The sequence below is a fragment of the Pongo pygmaeus genome, chromosome 13 (assembly GCF_028885625.2).
Source record: "Pongo pygmaeus isolate AG05252 chromosome 13, NHGRI_mPonPyg2-v2.0_pri, whole genome shotgun sequence".
NCBI lineage: Eukaryota > Metazoa > Chordata > Mammalia > Primates > Hominidae > Pongo > Pongo pygmaeus.
This window is the reverse complement of record NC_072386.2, coordinates 108,724,863-108,744,174: the sequence shown is the minus strand read 5'-3', so window position 1 is coordinate 108,744,174 and position 19,312 is coordinate 108,724,863.

The window sequence follows — 19,312 nt, the reverse complement described above, 5'->3', positions numbered from 1 at the left end:
TACAATTTTTAAATATTCCAAAGCATATTAAAAGCATCCAGGAATACATAAGGCTTGACAAAATAATTATGTGTGCTTACAGTAAATCATTAAAGTAGGTCTCTTAAGGACTTCTTTTTTTTTTTTTGAGATGGAGTTTCGCTCTTGTTGCCTAGGCTGGAGTGCAATGGCACAATCTTGGCTCACTGCAACCTCTGCCTCCCGGGTTCAAGCGATTCTCCTGCCTCAGCCTCCCAAGTGGCTGGGATTAAAGGCATGCACCACCACACCCAGCTAATTTTGTATTTGTAGTAGAGAAGGGATTTCTCCATGTTGGTCAGGCTGGTCTCGAACTCCCAACCTCAGGTGATCCACCCACCTGGGCCTCCCAAAGTGCTGGGATTACAGGTGTGAGCCACCATGGCGCCAGGCCTAGGTCTCTTAAGGACTTCTATCCCAGCATACTTTCTTAGGCTATGTAAGCAAAGAGCCCATAGAAGGTTATATTTGGAAGCGGCTGTGATGACACAAATAATTTTGTTAAGCATAACATAAATGAAATAATTTTGCCTGTTAAAAATGATTTTACTTATGCTGTTTCTTGTCATTATTGCCATAATGGTCTTAATGACACAATCTTATTGTACTTTTCCAAATTCTGTGTAAATTAAAGAGAGTTGGCCCAGGTTGTGAGTTCCCGTTAGGTGTGGAAGGAATGTGTTTCAGCTGTGATCTGTATTTCTACTGGGTTAATAACTACTCTCAAAAAAACACCAATTTTTATTGCTGGAATAAAACCTTAGAAATCATATCATCCAAACTTTTTTTTTTTTTTAACTTAGGAGGAAACTACAGTTCAAAGAGGTTAAATGACTTGCCTAAAGGCACACAGAATGTTTAGCAAAATCTAGAGTTTCACTTACTGAGAGTAAAGGCAATTTCTTCAGACAAGTCCTGCTTTGACTGTGATTTCAGTCTAGCTGTGTCTTTACGGTTTGCCAAGAAGCCAGCCTGGTATCTTTTAACATCTTTTTCTCTAGCCATGACGCTAACCACTTAGGTTTGTCGGGAGCTTTATAGAATTTCCATTTGCAGAAACACTCTCTATCTATTTTATAACATGATCTCCTACATGAGTATGAACAGAAGAAATCAGCCAGATCACAGCTAGGTAAATTAAAGCTCAAGTTTAGAGTTTTGTCTAGGGAACCTGAAACTCAAGTTTAGAGTCTTGTTTCATGTGGCCCAGCCAGTCTGAGATGGAGCTGGACTAAACCTAGACACATGGGTCTGAAAGAAGTAGGATTACCTGGGTCTGAAACCAGTCCCCAATTTGTGGTTGAAAGTATTCAGATACCGTAGACAATATTACCCTCCCATACCCTGGGGTTTAAGGTCTTCTGAATCTACTCAATTCCTTGCCAAGGTTACTGAATGGAAAAAAAAAAAAAAAAAGAGAAAACCCAGGTCTATATTTATCTTTGTTATTTATTTGCATATGATGCCTGAGCTTCATCCAAATTATGCAAATAAAAGTTTATTTTTCCCCCTAAAGCTTCCTATCTTTAAAAGAGCTACTAAATAAGATGGTTTATTTCACATGATTGATTACAGGAATCCTGCTCATATATCCAAGAGCTGACATTTTAAATCACATCTTCTTTTCAATTGAAGGGAATGAAATGATTTTCATATCTTGACATGATTGATTATTTGGAAGCTGAAGCCAAAAATAATCTATAAGAGTTCAATCTATAGCTCCCACCAACTGATAGCATATTATCAAGCCTTATTAAAATCATGCATGACTTGCAACTGCAGCTTTATATCTGACAGTAAGCAAATATAATGGCCTTCTTCCTTCAGATTGCACTTTTGTATTAATGTGGTGGTTGATATATCTATTTATGAAAGGATTATAGGTGATGTAAATTTTACCTTTACAGATAAATGGTGATTCTTTTGTATTTAATCTCCAAAAGAGACTGGGGAAATCTAAATTAGTGATGGAGCTGAATGTTTATCAGCAGTGGGTCTATAAAGAGTCTCAAATACAAAGCTGTGGGTCCCAATAGGATACCTCTTCCTGATTTTTTAAGGATCTCTTCTTTCAATCCAAACTCTGAGCAGTATCTCAGCTATAAAGATGAGTCATCAGGGCCTACAAGCTAAAATTTATACACTCCGTTGTAAGTCGACTTATTGAAGAAGAAGGTTTCATTCATCTAAAGTTACACAGCAGAGTATAGAACATAGAGACCAGCCACTGTTCTGAAGGTTGGCACGTTTATGGGAAAATCAATGCTTAAGTTATCATTTCCCCTGCTTTAATTATAATTCCAATTTTCTTTTTGGATAGTGCAGATCAAATAAAAATAGGTCGTGTCTCTTCATTGTAAACACTGCCCCATAAATCTGGGCTCTGCCTTGGCTGGACTCTACTACAGGCATTTAACCCAGCTTAGTTTTGTTTGTAGTGCTTGAAGCATCAAATAACAAGTCTCCTGGTGACCTAGTAGTCATATGGATCCATCCATTAAGAGGACATCCAAACCACTGCAAAGGAAGCCAAAAATTCAAGCTAAGATTGTTTTAACGAACTGAATAAATAAATGTCTCTCCCTTTTAAAAATGTTACTAACTAGACTGTAAACATCTTGAAGGAAGACTCTGTGACTCTTTCCTCTCTAAACTTCTTACACCTAATAGAGATGGGCTATAAATTGTTATCCCACAAGCATTGTTCCAGGTACTAAAGATATAATGGTAGACAAAAATGATGTGTATAACCTGGGTATTCAGAGAGTTTACTATCAAAGGGATAGACACGATAACTAAAAAGATGTAGAATTAAGAGTGATAAATGCTATATTAAAGAAAATAAAGATTAACCCAGAAACATAAGCAAGAGCCCTTTTAAAGAATGCTTCATAAATGCAAGGCAGATGACACAGTGTCCTGGTATATTAGGAAAAGGGCAGGGAGAAGTATTTCGGGAAGAAGCAGTATATGGAAGATGGCATGGTGAGCTGGTCCTACAACATGGCTGATTTGATAGACATGGACAAGATCAGAAATGGCCCTAGAAGTCATAATAAAAATGTTCCCTTTATCCTGAGGTTAATAAGAAGTGATAAAAGTGTTCTGAGCAGGAAAATTACAGGACTATTTTGTGCTTTAGAAAGTAACATACATACAATAAATGATTCTGGAATGAACTAATGAAAGAATAAAATTATTACTCTATTGGTAGTAAAAAAGGCTAACATTTTTCAGTACGTCTGATTTTCCAAGTTTTCCCCATCAAAAGTTTTATCTTTTCCTCAAAGTGCTCTTAAGTACAAATGACTTAGATTGCACACATTTCAAAGATGAGGCTACTTAGACTCCTAGAAATTCAGTGCCTTTCTTAAATCACAAATCTAGTTAGTTATGACTCTGTGTTTGATATAAATTATCCTGTCCTCGGCTTCCCAAAATGATGTTGCATCTGAAAATCCCAATAGTCTGATAAAATATCAAATTGGTGGAAACAACCGTAAAATTAAAATGCTTCAAAAATTTTAAATTTTGTTCACTAATTATTTGATCACATTAAGGATGATTTTGTTGTTCAAAGCATCCACAGCATTACTTGGATGCTTTGGTAAGAGAGAAGTTAATATTACATAGATGCTAAGTGGTTTGTGCTAAAGTTTTGCTGTTGCCATCGTTGCCTGTTTTTTATTTATTTTTTATTTATTTATTTTGTTTTGTTTTGTTTTGTTTTGTTTGAGGGTGTGTGGTGGAAGGGATAAAAGAAAAAGGTTGAGTAGGATGTCTGGGCAAACGACAGAGTCCAGTGAAAACAGCTTATGTGGAGGTACACCCACACCATGCCAGAAGTGACCAGGAGAAAATATGCTCTTGCGAATTTCTGGGAAACTTGGAGAGAATTGTAAACTTCTACAGAACATAAATTGGAGATTAAAGTCATCTTGTGCACCTAGGTGGATAAAGTCTAAAGATTTTTGTTGTAATCTGGGCTAGAATTAGTCACATTGAAATCATACCCAATCTCTTTCTATTGGGATGTTTGCTGCTCTTCCCTTGCAATCTTCTCTACAGCCTTGGCTGAATCTATCCCTTCCCTGGCAATGACTCATGTTTCTCTATTGCCAACATTGATTTCACTTCTGAGTACTAGGTTCAAATCTCCAAATGCCTGTTACACATTTCCACATGAATGCTTCCTGCTTTCTATTCAATAGCACCAACATAAACTCTTTATTCTTTATTCCTTGTGCCTTTTAGTTGATGACAAAATCAACACCACATTCTCCAACTGGGAATTTTCGAACTACTTTTGTCTACGTGCCATCCAAACTACCACCACTCACATCTAAGCAATCAGTTAAGTCAACATTCTCATGGACTTTTCCCAAATCTTGCTCTTCTATCCTCCCACCACTGTCCTAAGTTTACATTCAATCCTTGAAAGGACTAGAGATGAACACATGAATTGTTTCTCTCATTCCTGAAGACCTACTTCTTCAAAAAGTTAAAGCCTTTTCTTCCTATTTTCTTTCTAAAGTAAGATTAAAGTATGTCCACACAGAAACCTGTAAATAATTTTTTATTTCAGCTTTATTTGTAATAACTTAAATTGAAGAAAACTCAAATGTATTTCTTTCAGTGGACTGATGGATGAACAATCTCTGGTACATCCACAAAATGGAGCAGCACTCATCCCATCTAATATGTAGATCTCAGAGGCCTTATGCTAAGTGAAAAAAAAAAAAATCCTGAAAGGTTGCATATTGTATGAGTCTACTTGTATAACACTTTCAAAATGACAAAACTTTAGGGGTAGAGAAGAGTTCAGTGGTTGCCAGGAGTTAGGGCTATGGGAGAGTTGAGAGTGTGACTATAAAGAAATAACAGCAGGAATTTTCTCTGTAGTGATGGAACAGTTATGTATCTTGATTGTGTTAGTGGTTAGACCAACTATACGTGAAATAACATTGCATTGTATTATACACCAAAAATAAATTGCATGTAAAAATCAGTGAAACTTTATTTCACTTAACGTAAAGTCCAACAAGTTCATCCATGTTGTCACAAGTGACAGGCTTTATTATGTTAAATGACATACACCAGACACAGAAAGACATATACTGTGTGATCTCACCTATATATGGAATCTAAAAAAGTTGAACTCATAGAAGTAGAGAGTAGAATGATGATTACAAGGGGTTGGGGTGGGAGTAGGCAGGGCTGAAAAGATACTAGCCGAAGGACACACAATTTCAGTTAGATAGGAGGAATAAATTCAAGAGATCTATTGTACAACACAGTGGCTATATTTAATAACAATGTATTATATTTTGAAAATCATTAATACAGTAGATTTTAAGTATTCTCACCACAAGAAATGTTAAGTGTGAAACAATACATATGTTCAATTAACTCAACTGAGCCATTCTACAATGCACACATATTTCAAAGCATCACGTTGTACTTGATAAAGATATATAATTTAAATTTGTAAACTAAAAATTAAGTAATTAATTAAATGTTTAAAAAACCCAGTGAAACCTGAGTAAGGTCTGTGGTTTAATAGTATCACATCAATGCTGATTTCTTCGATTTGGCATTGTACTATAGTTATATGAGATGTAAGCTGCATGAAGGATGTTGAAAATATATGTTTTGAAACTTCTTATCAAATATTAAATTGTTTTTATATAAAAAGTTTTTTAAAAGTTGATTATATTCTTTCTAATCTTTTCTCAACCTTTTATTGGCTTTTCTTTAACTTCAGGATGAAGTCCAAATGGGTGAGTTTGAGATTTAAGATCCTGGTTTCTCTCTCTGGCCTCACTTTTGCTTATAACTTCCCTATATTTTATACTCAAAATTTATTCCCCGAATAGGTCATACACATCCCCTCATTTGTGTATTTTTACCTGTGTTACCCCCAATTTGATGTGACATTTTACATTATATCTTCAAAATAACTCTCTAATAGGTCTCAGTTTCCTCATCTTTGTAGTTGAAATCACTGAAACTCAAGAAAGTTAAGTCATAGAGCTAGCAGAAAAAGAGATTCAAACCAGGCCAGTTTGACTCCTCTATACCATATTTGCTGATGTTTAGCATTTCGTATATGTATACTGATGTTTAGATTTCGTATATGCAAGACTGACATGACCCATGCCTTATGCTTGTGACTTCTTATATGGCTGTATTGCCAAAAGTATGTATTCAGTAAATGACTGTGGAATGCAAGTGACCTGAACCCCATGATGTACTGTTTTAGATATATACAAATCATCATTTTTAAAATTGAGTTGAAAGGACCCTGATAAGTGTAAATAAAGATTTAAAATAAAAATGCTTACTTAATGGAAACAAACCAGTGATCTGAAATAAGTGGGCAAGGGGCTGAGTACTTGCAGAACTTTTCCAGGACATCAGGAAGTTTTGTCACCCACTGAGATGTGAGCCACACTGGAAATGATGGACTTTACACTGAAAACATGGAATGTCTTGTTCAGTGCTTCCTGTGAAGGAAGCTTCGATTTTTACAATCAATGGCAAGAGGCAGAAGAAAAGGCTCAGCAAGAAGCCCAAGTGTGAAATCTGTTAAATGAGGAGGTCTAGGAAGTCCCATCATGTTTTTCTTTAAACAATTCATCAACCTTTTGATGTTAAGACCTACTATATGTGTAGAAATCAGATGAATTAATGGCATTCCAGTCTCAAATGTCCATTTACCTATTAATTGTTTGCAACAATGCTGTGATATAGTGAACCTAAGCCACTCAAAAAAGAACACACACACAGACCTAGCACACACACATGCACACACACACACTCACACTCACATACACAATGCTGCAAGTTTACAGGCTTCATGGATAATTTGAACCTTCACTAAGACTCCAAGTACAGGATCCCTGGTACAGAAGTAAATGTCTTGTTTGAGGGTCAAAGAACTCTGCGATGTAATCTGAAGCCAATCATTTTATTTTTTGACTCTTTACTTTTAGATTGACAGACCAGAACAAATATTAACCCCTCTACCTAAATTGAAGTGAAAAAAAAGAATAAGAAATTATAGGTATGTGAAAACTCCACATATATAGCTTATAGACATAACTTTATATAACTATGTATGAACTTACCCAGCTGTAAATTGTATATGATATCAAATATTAATGTAATAATTGTGCCTATTACACTCAGCAAATGTAACGGCCTTTGAAAATTAATGCACATTGAAAGAAATATGAGACCCAGAAGATAAAGATGATTTTCAGTTTCCCTGCTTTACCTAAATTCAATCTGGTCCTAATGTATAGGAATTCAGATAACATGGTGTGGAGGTATTAGAGCTATTCCAAATACTCTGACATACCTTATGGGCACATAGCAGGAATTTAGACAGGGCCATATGGTTTGCATTGGCCAATGGGAGGTAAGAAAATTGATGTTTGTCACTCCCAGGTGGAAGCTTTATAATTAAGATTATAATGTCCTGTGTTTTCTTCTTCTGCTCTGCTGATACTGAAAATGTTCAAAAGGTACAGTCTAATGAGATGAAACTTCATCTGTTTAAATCCCTGAGTGACTGTAATAAGCAGACTCCCATTTCAACAATTTTGTACACAGAGTTAAACAAAAAGTAAATTTATTGTGTTAAGACTGTGGTTTGGGGCTGGTATACTTTCACACATAATCTCACCTATCTTGACCTACACAAAAGGATATCAACCACCATGCTCTGCCCAGCTTCAATCCCTGCCCCCGTAAGTAGATTATTTTCATGAAAGCCTGTAAAGCTCTTACATATGATAAGCTTACTAAGGAAAAGGATTGTATTTTATAAATTGCATATAACATATAAGACTCCAAGGATGGCCACCGTGCATTCCTTTTCCTCTTGTGCAAGTATGTTGTGCCTTGTGCCAAATTATCCACCCCTTAAGCCTGAGCTGGTCTTAACAACTTTATTTACTAGTGGAATGCAGTGAAAAATACATCCTTGGACTTTCAAGAGTAAGCCATAATAAGACCTAAAGCTTCTCCCTGTGTCTTGTGTAATCCTCTTTCAAGCACTCCAGCTACCATGATTGAAATGTCCAAGTCACCTAAACAAGCTACATGTAGGAGTTTTAGTTGACAACCCTGGTGATTTCCCAGCCCCAAACCAGCACGAATTGCCAGTCATGTTCATGAGCCATCTTGGATGCCAGCTGAGTCAAGCCTTCAATGATTGCAGTCCCAGCCAACATCTGACGGCCCTAACATGAGAGAGCCCAGTTTAGAACTGCCCGGATGATACCAAGACAACTATAGAACCTTGAGAGCTAATCATAAATTGTTTCAATTCACTAGGTTTTAGGATTGTTTGTTATAAAGCAAAAGGTAATTTGAACACTGTGCGATATGTTTAATGTCTATATAAGAATGGAAATAAAAGTACATAACTTGCAACATTGTTGTACAGATTAAATTGTGTAATGTAAGTAATATGCCTTGTATAGTGTCTGTAATATAACATACGCCCATCAAAATATTTCTGTTCATGAAAAGTAACTTTTAAAAAACCTTAAGCTTTAATGGGTTAAAAGAGTAAGTATTTTGCCCTTATTCTACTTGTCTATCGAGGTTGACTCTGGCCATTTAGAGACTTAGGATGATAGGCAAGTGATCATCTTGACCTTTTCTGGTTCATGTGCAAAATGCAGAAGGGGACTCTCAGGGATGCTACTCTGGCACTTGAAAATGCTAGCCTAGAAGGAATACACATTACATCAGCAAACAATTCATTAGCCAGAATCACAAGGAGCAGCAAGTAAAATCCTACATACATGTTTTTAGAAAAAGGAATAAAAAAATAAAGTATATATGTTTTGGTGTCAGACAAACCCAAAGTTTAATCATCACTGCCCGATTTCCTAGTTATGTGATTTTGGTTATTAACCAAAAATATTAAACCAACCAGCACATCTTACACATCCCACACTCTTCATTTTCTCATGATGGCTTGAAAGAGTAAATCCTCATGTATTTGGAATTGCCACTTTCCCTCCCATTGCTCAGATTCTGTGTTCCCTTCCAGGCCCTCCTTCTATCTCCTGCTACAGGGGAAAATACTCTAGCCCTATTTTCTCAGTGGTCCAAAATTATTTCAGCAAATAATGTTAACTAGATACTGGTATCTTTTTCCTGGTAATTAGCACATCCTGCTTTCTTCCACCATGATCCCCCACTTCTTAGCAATACCTGACAGCTGGATAAAGAAGAGGTTTCATATAGGACAATAGTCTCTGAAAGGCAGGAGCTGAGTGGAAGCAGGTTATTACAAATCAGAAAAGGGAGAGTATCAAATCATCAGGCCATTCCTTTGTAACCAGTCCTCTAATATGTGAAATTAAAAGAATAAGGAATGTGTCGCCACTAATATGCTATGCCTTCCCCACACACAGAGCCACTTTTGGTTTACTCAAGAGTGGAAAAGATCACTGAGCTTCATACAGCAGACAGATTTAAAACACTGTAACCAAAAATAAAAAATGTATAAGTTTTCAGACAAGGGTAGAGTTTTTTATCTGGGAGGCAGGGAGGAGATTGTGTGCTAGAGGTTAACTTTGCTTTTCAGAAGGTAAGCAAAATTTGGAAACAGTTACAATGAATCTTTGATTTGATTAATCAGACTCCAGCAATATCACCCTTCAATTATCCTGGTTCTGTTTGTTACCAAGAATTTTAAGAGGCAGAGGCAATAAATGGTAGCTAAAATATGTGATTCCAAGGACATTTTTTTTTAACTCAAAAGCAAGGTGCTGATCTCACGATATTTCTAACGTACTTAATATTGGTTATCTTTTCCTGTTTTCTTCTTTTAGCCAAAAAATAAGAAAATACTTCAGGAATGACTGAATCCAGCTGTATAACTGAGATCATTACAACTTAATTTTGTTTGTTTGTTTTTTTTTCCTATCTTTTTGGGGGTGTATCCTCTGCTGTGGTTTCTTCTGTGTAGAGAAAATTCAAGCAGGTTTTCCTCTTATGGTGACAAAGATGGTCTTTGGCAGCCTCGGGTCTACCTGGGCCTTAGTGCTCAGTGTCTCAGGGAGAGGAAGTGACTATTTGTGGATGGTTTCAGGTTTCTGATAGACCTGACTTTGCGCATCCCTGAACCAGTCATTTTAACCAGAGTTTTTCGGTATTTTGATTGGTCAGGCCTGTGTCATGTTCTCACCCAGAAAGCCAGGTATTGACTTTGATCCATCTGAAACTCATGAACTAAAAATTGAGGACTTCCTATGGTATACAAAGATATTTTCATTACATTATCTTATGTGATTATATGACAACCCTATGAGAAAAGGTGGACAAAAGTTAGGAGTAGTAGCCTGGAAAACTAAAAAGTCTTAGAGGCTAACAGGCATCTGTATATTTATGACTCTTCTGAATCTTTTACTTCTGTGCCTTCTATTAAAGCTATGTAATTTATTATAATCTCAATTACATATCTGTAAACTGAGCATGAAATGCATGATTGTCACAGGCACTAAGCAAGACATAAAAAAGAAAAAAAGGGCATTGTATATTGCTGTAATAATTCTGAGTAATAAACAAACTCAAATTTCTGTGGCTTACAACAAGTTTATTTCTTAACCCTATGGGTTGGCTGTGATTCTGCTCCAATAGAATGGGCTTGGCTCTTGGCTATATGTCTGTTCACATCTGCTCAACATGTTTTCTCATTCTGTGGCGAATAAGCTACCCAGGGTATTATGGCAGATGGCAGAAGTATAGGAGGATAAAGTAAACCACATTAACACACTTAGTGGCCCTACTCACGTTATATCTACTGATATCCCATAGGCCAAATTAAGTCACATGACCAAGCCCATTTCTGGGTTAGGAAATATGCTCTCTGTGCCTACTCTGGTGACAGACGTGGAAGTCCCTTGGAAAGGGTGTGAATGTATAATTTTACCAAAGAGAAGGGATAATGAATGCAGAACAATATCCCAAATTACTGTAAAACCATAGCTGACTACACAATTATAAGCTTTATCATTTGGAAATTCACTTTAGGATTTAGGGTAGGGAATTTATAATTAGAGAAAGTGTCTGATATCTGGTGTAACCCTTTCATTGCCAACTGGACTCTCTCTCTGCTGTGATTACCAGGCTTCCAGCAGTATCTTGGCTACTGGCTTCTGATTCTTGACTCTACTAGTACCTTACTTCCAGTATTTATCTCCTGGCTGTATAGCACATATCTCCTGAACCTAGATCCTCTACTCTCTCTGTTTCTTTGGCTCTCAGTAAGGGCAGGTAATTGTCTCCATAATCACTTCTGCAGCCCAACACAATGCCTGTCACATAGGAGGTGGTCAATAAATAAGCATTGATTCAATAAATGGAGAATGGCTATTGTGGCAAAGACTACTTGTGACCTACCCAAAATCTCCTCTTCCATCCCTCATGATGAATAGTAAACAAACAAATTGAGGTGGAGGTGGGGGAGGGTTGGAGAAGAGCAATAAACAGTTAAAATTAAAATTACATTTTCTATCCTCCCATGTGGCTAAAAATGGTCAACGAAATGTAAGTGGATAGTCTTAGGAAGGGCTTCTAAATTGTTGTTTTTAAAGGGTCAGTCCCCCTTTGCTCTTTCTCTTCTTCCTTCCTGGAATACAGACTTGATGGTTAGAGTTCTAACAGTCATTTTAAAGTTTGAACACACCCTAAAGATGGTAGTTAAGAGCTGGAAAAAGCCTAGGTCTCTGATGACTTGTGATCCTGGGAGTGTTAACATCTGAACTTCTATTGTGTGAGATGAAAATGAACTCTTGGGCCAGTGCGTGGCTTGCGCCCATAATCCCAGAATTTTGGGAATCTGAGACAGGAGGATTGCTTAAGCCCAGGAGTTTTAGACCAGCCTGAACTACGTAGAGAGACCTCATTTCTAAAACAAAAGAAAACAAACCCAAAAGACTCTTAATTCGTTTAAGCTACTGTTTGTGAGACAATGTTTATCTTATAGCCAAAAACAGTAGTGTCATAGGTTCCTTGTAGATGTTAATTGGATCTCATTTTGAAAGTAAAGATAAAACTGGATTCTCATTGTAAGGACAGCATAAACAGAAATAGAGTCAAATTGAAGAAAGATAGCTTGCTTGTCCATAGAGAACAAGAAGTTTTGATACTCAAGGTCACAACAGTACTTTAAAAAAAATTCTTTCTCTCCCATGATTTGTTGTGTGGTCCCCATAGGCAAGGTACTGGACCGAAAACTTTATAGGTATTATCTCATTTAAATCTCAAAACAGTTCCTTCAGACACTCAGCATCATTTCTGTATTATTCAATACAATATTCACTACAAAACAAAGGGCAACTAATTCATTTCCTCAAGGCCATTCAGCCGGATCCAAACATGACTTGTTTTATTGCTAAATCCCATTGATCATTTTTAACCCTACATGCTGTTATATATTTTAAAATAAATTAGTGTTGTTTGAAAAATGAATATACTAAAAATAAGGTATTAATAAAAATGTATGGTTGGAAGCACTGCAATTTTTTTTTTCTTTTGACATTCTTATTCCTTGAATAGGTGTGATTGGCCACTGAGGAAAATGGGTATAGTTTAAGTACCATGTACATGAGGCCTCAAGCCAAATTAGACATTGACCATATTCTATTCACTGTAAACATACAGAAAACAGGTTATATTGGTTTCTTGCCAATTCTTCACTTCTTCTTCACTTTTTAGAAGGACCTAATATATGATTAGTTATTTTTGTTTTGAGTCAATAGGAACTTTTCTAAGATTTAAGACCATTTATGTGCAGAGCAGGACCCTGCTAATGTGTTTCTAGGAAAGAAGAAAGGAAGAAATGAAGGAAGGAGGGAAGGAATGAAAGAAGGAAGGAAGGAAGGAAGGAAAGGAGGAGGAGAAGGGAAGGGAAGAGAAGGGAGAAAGAAAGAGAAAGAAAGAAGGAAAGAAAAAAGAGAGAGAGAGAAGGAGGAAGGAAGGAAGGAAGGAGAAACACAAAGAGAGAGAGAAAGGAACGGATGGAGAGAGGGAGGGAGGAAGCCATATTCTCCTCATCTCCAAAGGTGCATTAACAACATCACTGACCCACTTTAAGACAGAGCATGAGCAACATGTATTGAGTTGTACACTGTCTTTGAATATATAATGCACACATTTCCAAGTAAACTGCGATGGGGTAGAAAGAACCGTCACCACCTCACAAAGTTCAGAAATGCATTATGTGATTAATCAATAAATGTTTGTTCACTTTCTTTTATGTGTAAATATTATGCTGGGTGGTGAAAGGCAGGGAAGATGAAGGTGTATAAGATACAGCTGATTTCCTCAAAGCTTGCCCAGTCTACCAAGGAACAAAATACCTGGATACAAATAACCAAAATGACCACTGTTGTGAATCTCTCTACAGGAAATCAACTAGCAAATGTTTCTCAACTGTTGACTATGTGTCAGGCACTGTCCTAAGTGCTTAGAACATGCCAGTGAACAAAAAAGGCAAAAAAAAAATTATTGTCCTTGTGATGCTTGTATTTTAGAAAATGACATTGGACTATGAGTTTCTAAGGGGCAAGCACGTAGCAGAGTCATTCCATTTACTCCTCAAAATGCCCTCTCTCTTGCCATCAGTTTCCAGCATGTGACTAGTCCAGGCCAAAAAATGTGAGCAAAAATAATATGTATCACTTCTTAGTTGAAGCAGTAAAGAATTAAGAAATGAATGTATAATTTTTCATTCTCCTTCTAGCTCAACAAAGCTAGAAAAGCATAGTTTAGGAACAAAGACAGACAAACCAAATACAGCATGTTCTCACTTATAAGTGGGAGCTAAATGATGAGAACACATGGGCACATAGAGGGGAACACCACACGTTGAGGCCTATTGGAGAGAGAAGGGTTGGGAGGAGGGAAAGGATCAGGAAAAATAACGAATGGATACTAGACTTAATACCTAATCTGTACAACAAACCCCCATGACACAAGTTTACCTATATAACAAACCCATACCTGCACCCCCGAGCTTAAAATAGAAGTTACAAAAAGGAAAAGCACAGTTCAAGACTTAATCTGAGTCTCTATGGGACTATATGGAGCAGAGCCTGACATCATTCCACACGGAGTTGAATATGTAGCATGAGAAAGAAAAAGCTTTTTTGTTATGATAAACCACTGAGAATTTTTGGCCTCTTTGTTACCACAGTATAACACAGCCTATGCTGATTAACAAAGAAATAGATTTCTTATCAGTTTTGTAGCTACCACTCTTAGAAGGTGGCTTGTCTACAGAAGGCATTCACAAATAACTGAGATAAATATAATTGCCCAGTGCAAAGTTTTGTGAAGGTTCAAAGGAAGGAAAAAACACTTTTGATTTGCCATCTCAATAAGGACTTCAGGGGAACAATGGAATTTAAGCAGGAGGAAAGTATGACATTATGAGTATTATAGTCTTTTGCCTTAAACATACCTGGGTTTGATTCCCAGATCTATTGCCCACCTTGGAAAAGTACTTAGTTTCTCTGAGCCTCAGCTTCTTCATCTTTATATTAGAAATAATGCCTACTACCTCAAAGTATGTAGTGAGGATTAAATGAGAAAACACTAGCAAAGTGTTTATACAATGCTAATCATAGTAAGAAATACATATCCATGTCAAGGTTCTGTATATGTAGACAGTGATGGTGGTAGATGTTTACACACAATTGTAGGAAAGTGCCAGACTTGATATTATGTACCTGTAGACACAGCCACTTGGTAGGCTAGGGTGGGAAGATCTCTTGAGCCTGAGAGGTCAAAGGTGCAGTGAGCCGCAATCATGCCACAGCACTCTAGCCTGGATGACAGAGGGAGATTCTGTCTTAAAAACAGAAAGAAAGAAAAAAGGGGTAGGAAAGCTTAGTGCTTATCCGGAAAACAGGTATACTCATTTTTAACTACATCATGTAGCCTAAAACTCAACAATTACATTTAGCATTTATACAGCTTTATATACTTCCAAAGCACCTCAGCATGCATTCATCTCCTCTTCAGATGAACTCTCTAGAGAATTCTTTATGACTGCTATCATTTAACAGATGTACATACTGAGGCTGAGAAACATACAAATAATCACCCAAGGAAATTAATGGCAGTGCTGAGACTCAACCCTCTATCTGCTGATAAAACAGTTGGTGCTTTTTTTTTTTTTTTCTAAGTGCTTTAGAAGAGAAGCTCAGTATAAATTACAGAAACTTTTTGCCAGGCACTCCTACTGTTTCACTGGTCAAGCAACATTGCCCATCTCTGTTGTGCCTCTGAGAGGTTCTCTCAGCCAGTATGACCCTCAAATTTCAGAAAGCCTGTTAAGTGAACCTGGCAGGAGAAACAAATGTCTGTGAACTTCTTCTCTTTCTTGCAATTACTTTTCTTTGTAATTCTTATACACATTTTTCCAACTCAATCTGTGACCTGGAATTAAGGGTAGTTGTTTAAGCAGGTTGCTTAGAAACCAGCAATGGTGAGGTGGACAACTTACTGCCATTGCGAGGTGGAATCCTAACCACAGCACTTCATCCCAGATCCCAGCGACTTGAAACTCCAAAATGCCAATAAGCACATAATTACAGCGACTGTTTCATAAGTTTGGGTTATGCTAACAGGTCACATATCAGTTTGTAAGCAACTGCACTTGTTGACTGTTCTTATACAAAAGAAACAACTTGTACCGATGTGAGCTGGAGGTTCAGAAGATCTCTTTGATTCTCTCAACGAGAGCAATTTCAGATTCACCTGCCAGGTTATTACAGTTTCACATTTGGGAGTGCTGAGAAGTCTTCCTGAGGTGGATGTTGTGGATAAACCAGGACCAAATAAATATGATTTTTGTGACTAAGAAAAGTGTCACAGATGACGTCCAAAGCAGGCAGCAAATACTGAGTCTGAACTTGCATTGTTTTATCTGACTTTAGAACTGGAAAGTACTTCATTTCCATTTCTCTCTTCTGCTCCTATGACACAATTTGCTTATTCAAAATTAATAACATTGCCACCTTTAGTAGGTCCTTTCTCTTTTCTGTGAATTCCTTCCACTTCCCATATGGCTGAATATCTGGCTCAGAGACATAATAGTCTGGCCAATGGCCTATCAGTCTGTCTCTTCTAATAATTTCAAATAAGATATGAGAGACTCAGACACTGGGGAACAGAGCCATATTTGTAGTAAATCACCTATTTAAGGGGTAGTGAATAATTATTTTTACACTGGAACTGCCTTATTCCTCAGATGTGGCTGTTGACCTTTTCCTTGGATTGTGAAACACTACTATCCTTCCAAATATTTTCTTTCATTTGTATAAAAAAGTTTGATAAAGCTCTTCCTTTTTTCAACCACGTCATTTTTAAGCCACTGCCAACTCCAGTAATAGAGGGTAAAAGCCTCTGTCCCTTCTTAGGGACCTTCCCTCCCCTTCTGAAATTGCCTATGCAACCAAATATAAAGCCTAATTATTTCACCTCTAAAATCCATTCTCCATTCCACACATTCCTATAGCTCAAATCTTTGTGTAAACTTTGGTTCCTCTTAACTAGAATTCTCATCTTGCCTCCTTTGAATTAATTCTCTGCCATGAAAGAGAAATCTTCTTTTTTTTTTTTGAGACAGAGTTTTGCTCTTGTTGCCCAGGCTGGAGTGCAATGGCACAATCTTAGCTCACCACAACCTCTGCCTCTTAGGTTCAAGCGATTCTCCTGCCTCAGCCTCCCTAGTAGCTGGGATTACAGGCATGTGCCACCATGCCTGGCTAATTTTTTATTTTTAGTAGAGACAGGATTTCTCCATGTTGGTCAGGCTGGTCTCGAACACCCGACCTCAGGTGATCCGCCCGCCTTGGCCTCCCAAAGTACTGGGATTACAGTCATGAGCCACCATGCCCGGCTGGAATATGTTTTTATAGAAGGAAAACCTAAACTGGAATAATCAAGCCTCCCATTTGGCCAGCACCTTTACATTCCCCAACTATTTAATCCATGCTAAGAATTACAGACTGTTTTGTGTTTTTCTATATGCCCATTTTTCAGGTGAAGAGAATTTAAGAGTCAGTGATATTAGGAATGCTTTTCATGATCACAAAGTTGGCAAATGGTAAAGCCAAGCTTCAGAACCAGACAGGCAGACTCAAGCGCACATTCTCTCAATCATTATGCTAATTTATCCCCCAGTTAGATGTAAACTTAAGCATATTTCACCAGCTTACACATCTAGAGAGGACAGATATAGGATATGAATCCAGGATATGGCCCATTCCCATTATATGACATTCTGTTACCCTCTTATAATTCCCCTGCTTAAAAATTCCTTTGGCAACATGTATCCTTTTACTGACCATGACCTTTTACATACAATTTAGCTCTAACTAAACTTCTCAACTTCACGTCCCATCATCTTCATCTTTCTGCCCAGTATTCATCCATCCCATCTAAACATTTTCTTTTGTGATTTACCTCTTTCACGTTTCAAGCCAGTAAACTCCTATTCATCACAGACCAGCTTGAATATTTGCAAATAGTATGCAAGTGATCCATTAAACTCAAATTATTTTCCTATTATTAGGCAAAACTTCTCATGGCTACTCCAAAAACACCTAGTACAAGGAGCTGTGTGATGGTGTGGGAGTCGTAAGGCAAGGATATGAACAACGTAAATTATTATTAACTCTCAGGGATTGAGAAGGAACTCACATAAATGAGGACCCTGAGGCTTAACTTTAGATTTTGTCTCCGACATTCATTCTTAAACCTCTCTAAGTTTGGAAATGGTTTCTATTCTTCTTAACTGTATCTAAGTAACTGAAATTCCATTCATTATACAGTAAAACCTCATTAAATATTTTACTCTGTAAACAATATTGGTTGATTTTTATTTTCATGTATTTGTTTGTTTTGGTCAATACTGTATTCTAAGAATATCCACCTACCTTATTCTTTATCTGGGCTTAAGCTGGCTGAGTTTGGATAATCTTAATGACAATGATGGAGTACTCTAACACTTGAGACAGCTTCTTCCAAAATTAAGCCCTATCATTTATTAGAATTTCTCAGAAAAAAAAATGTGTTTTGGGATCAATAGTTGCTTCACACTGGTGGTTATATGTGATTTCCAAAGAAGGAAAAGTAAAATAATGAGTAGGGGAGAACAGAGAATAGGAATAAGAATGAGAATTGGGAAGAACAAAAAGAAGAGAGAAGGAACAAAGGAGTGGGAAAAGAAAGGGAAAGATTTGAGAGTACGGAGCAAATACATTGCAGGAAGAAGGACTACATTTAATTAATCTTTACTATATGCCAGACACTGTACATGTTTCACATATATTTGGTCTGTTAATTCTTACAATGGCACTGTCAGGTAGGTGTTTTTATCCTCATTTTACATATGGGAAAATTGATGCTTGGGAATTTTGAGAAACATCCCATAGCATACAGGTGCCATAGCTGGGGTTAACTCCAGTATTATTCTGTGTTCTTAATCATTCTGATACATCAATCACCTCTCTTTGGTGTTAGCCATGCTTTTGGGTCACACTGGACATAATAGTCTTCATCTTTCCCATGGCAAACCTACAGGCACTTACAGAAAGGGGTCACATTTCTCTTGAGTTCTTTCTTCCTCAGTTTAATATCCTCTTTTTTCTCCAATAAATTCACAATTCTTACTTCTACTGAACTTTTATGTCAATCTCTTCCATCAATTTTTCTCTCCCCACAGTTTTTATTGTAACTATGGAGACCCTCAATGTGTTACTCACAGCTTCTTCTATAAACACTGCCAAAGTTTTTATTTTTTAATCTCAAAAAAGATAGAGTATAACGAACTATTTATTTCCCTCTTTTCATTTACTTGAAAACAAGATGTAGCAAAAGACCATGGCCGCAGGAATTCTATTTAGAGAGACAATATAGCTTTAATGACAGTGATTTGGGTTCTCAGCCTGTCTACACCATTTACTACTTGTGTAATCTTGGTTAGGTTATTTAGCATTTCTAATACTTAGTTTGCCTTTCTATAAAGTCAGATATTAATACCTATAAACAAGGTGTTGAGAAGATTAATCAAGATAGCACTTGTCAAGCATAAGGCACATTGTAAGGTCTAAGCCAAGTGATTTTCATTATTTTTATCAACGTAGTGTCCCCACATTCTCATTCAGACAGCATCAAACTATGCTCATTAGCAAAGCACAACCTTCCATCTTCATTCCATGTCATGAGATGACTTGTGATATCCCCAGTTTATAGA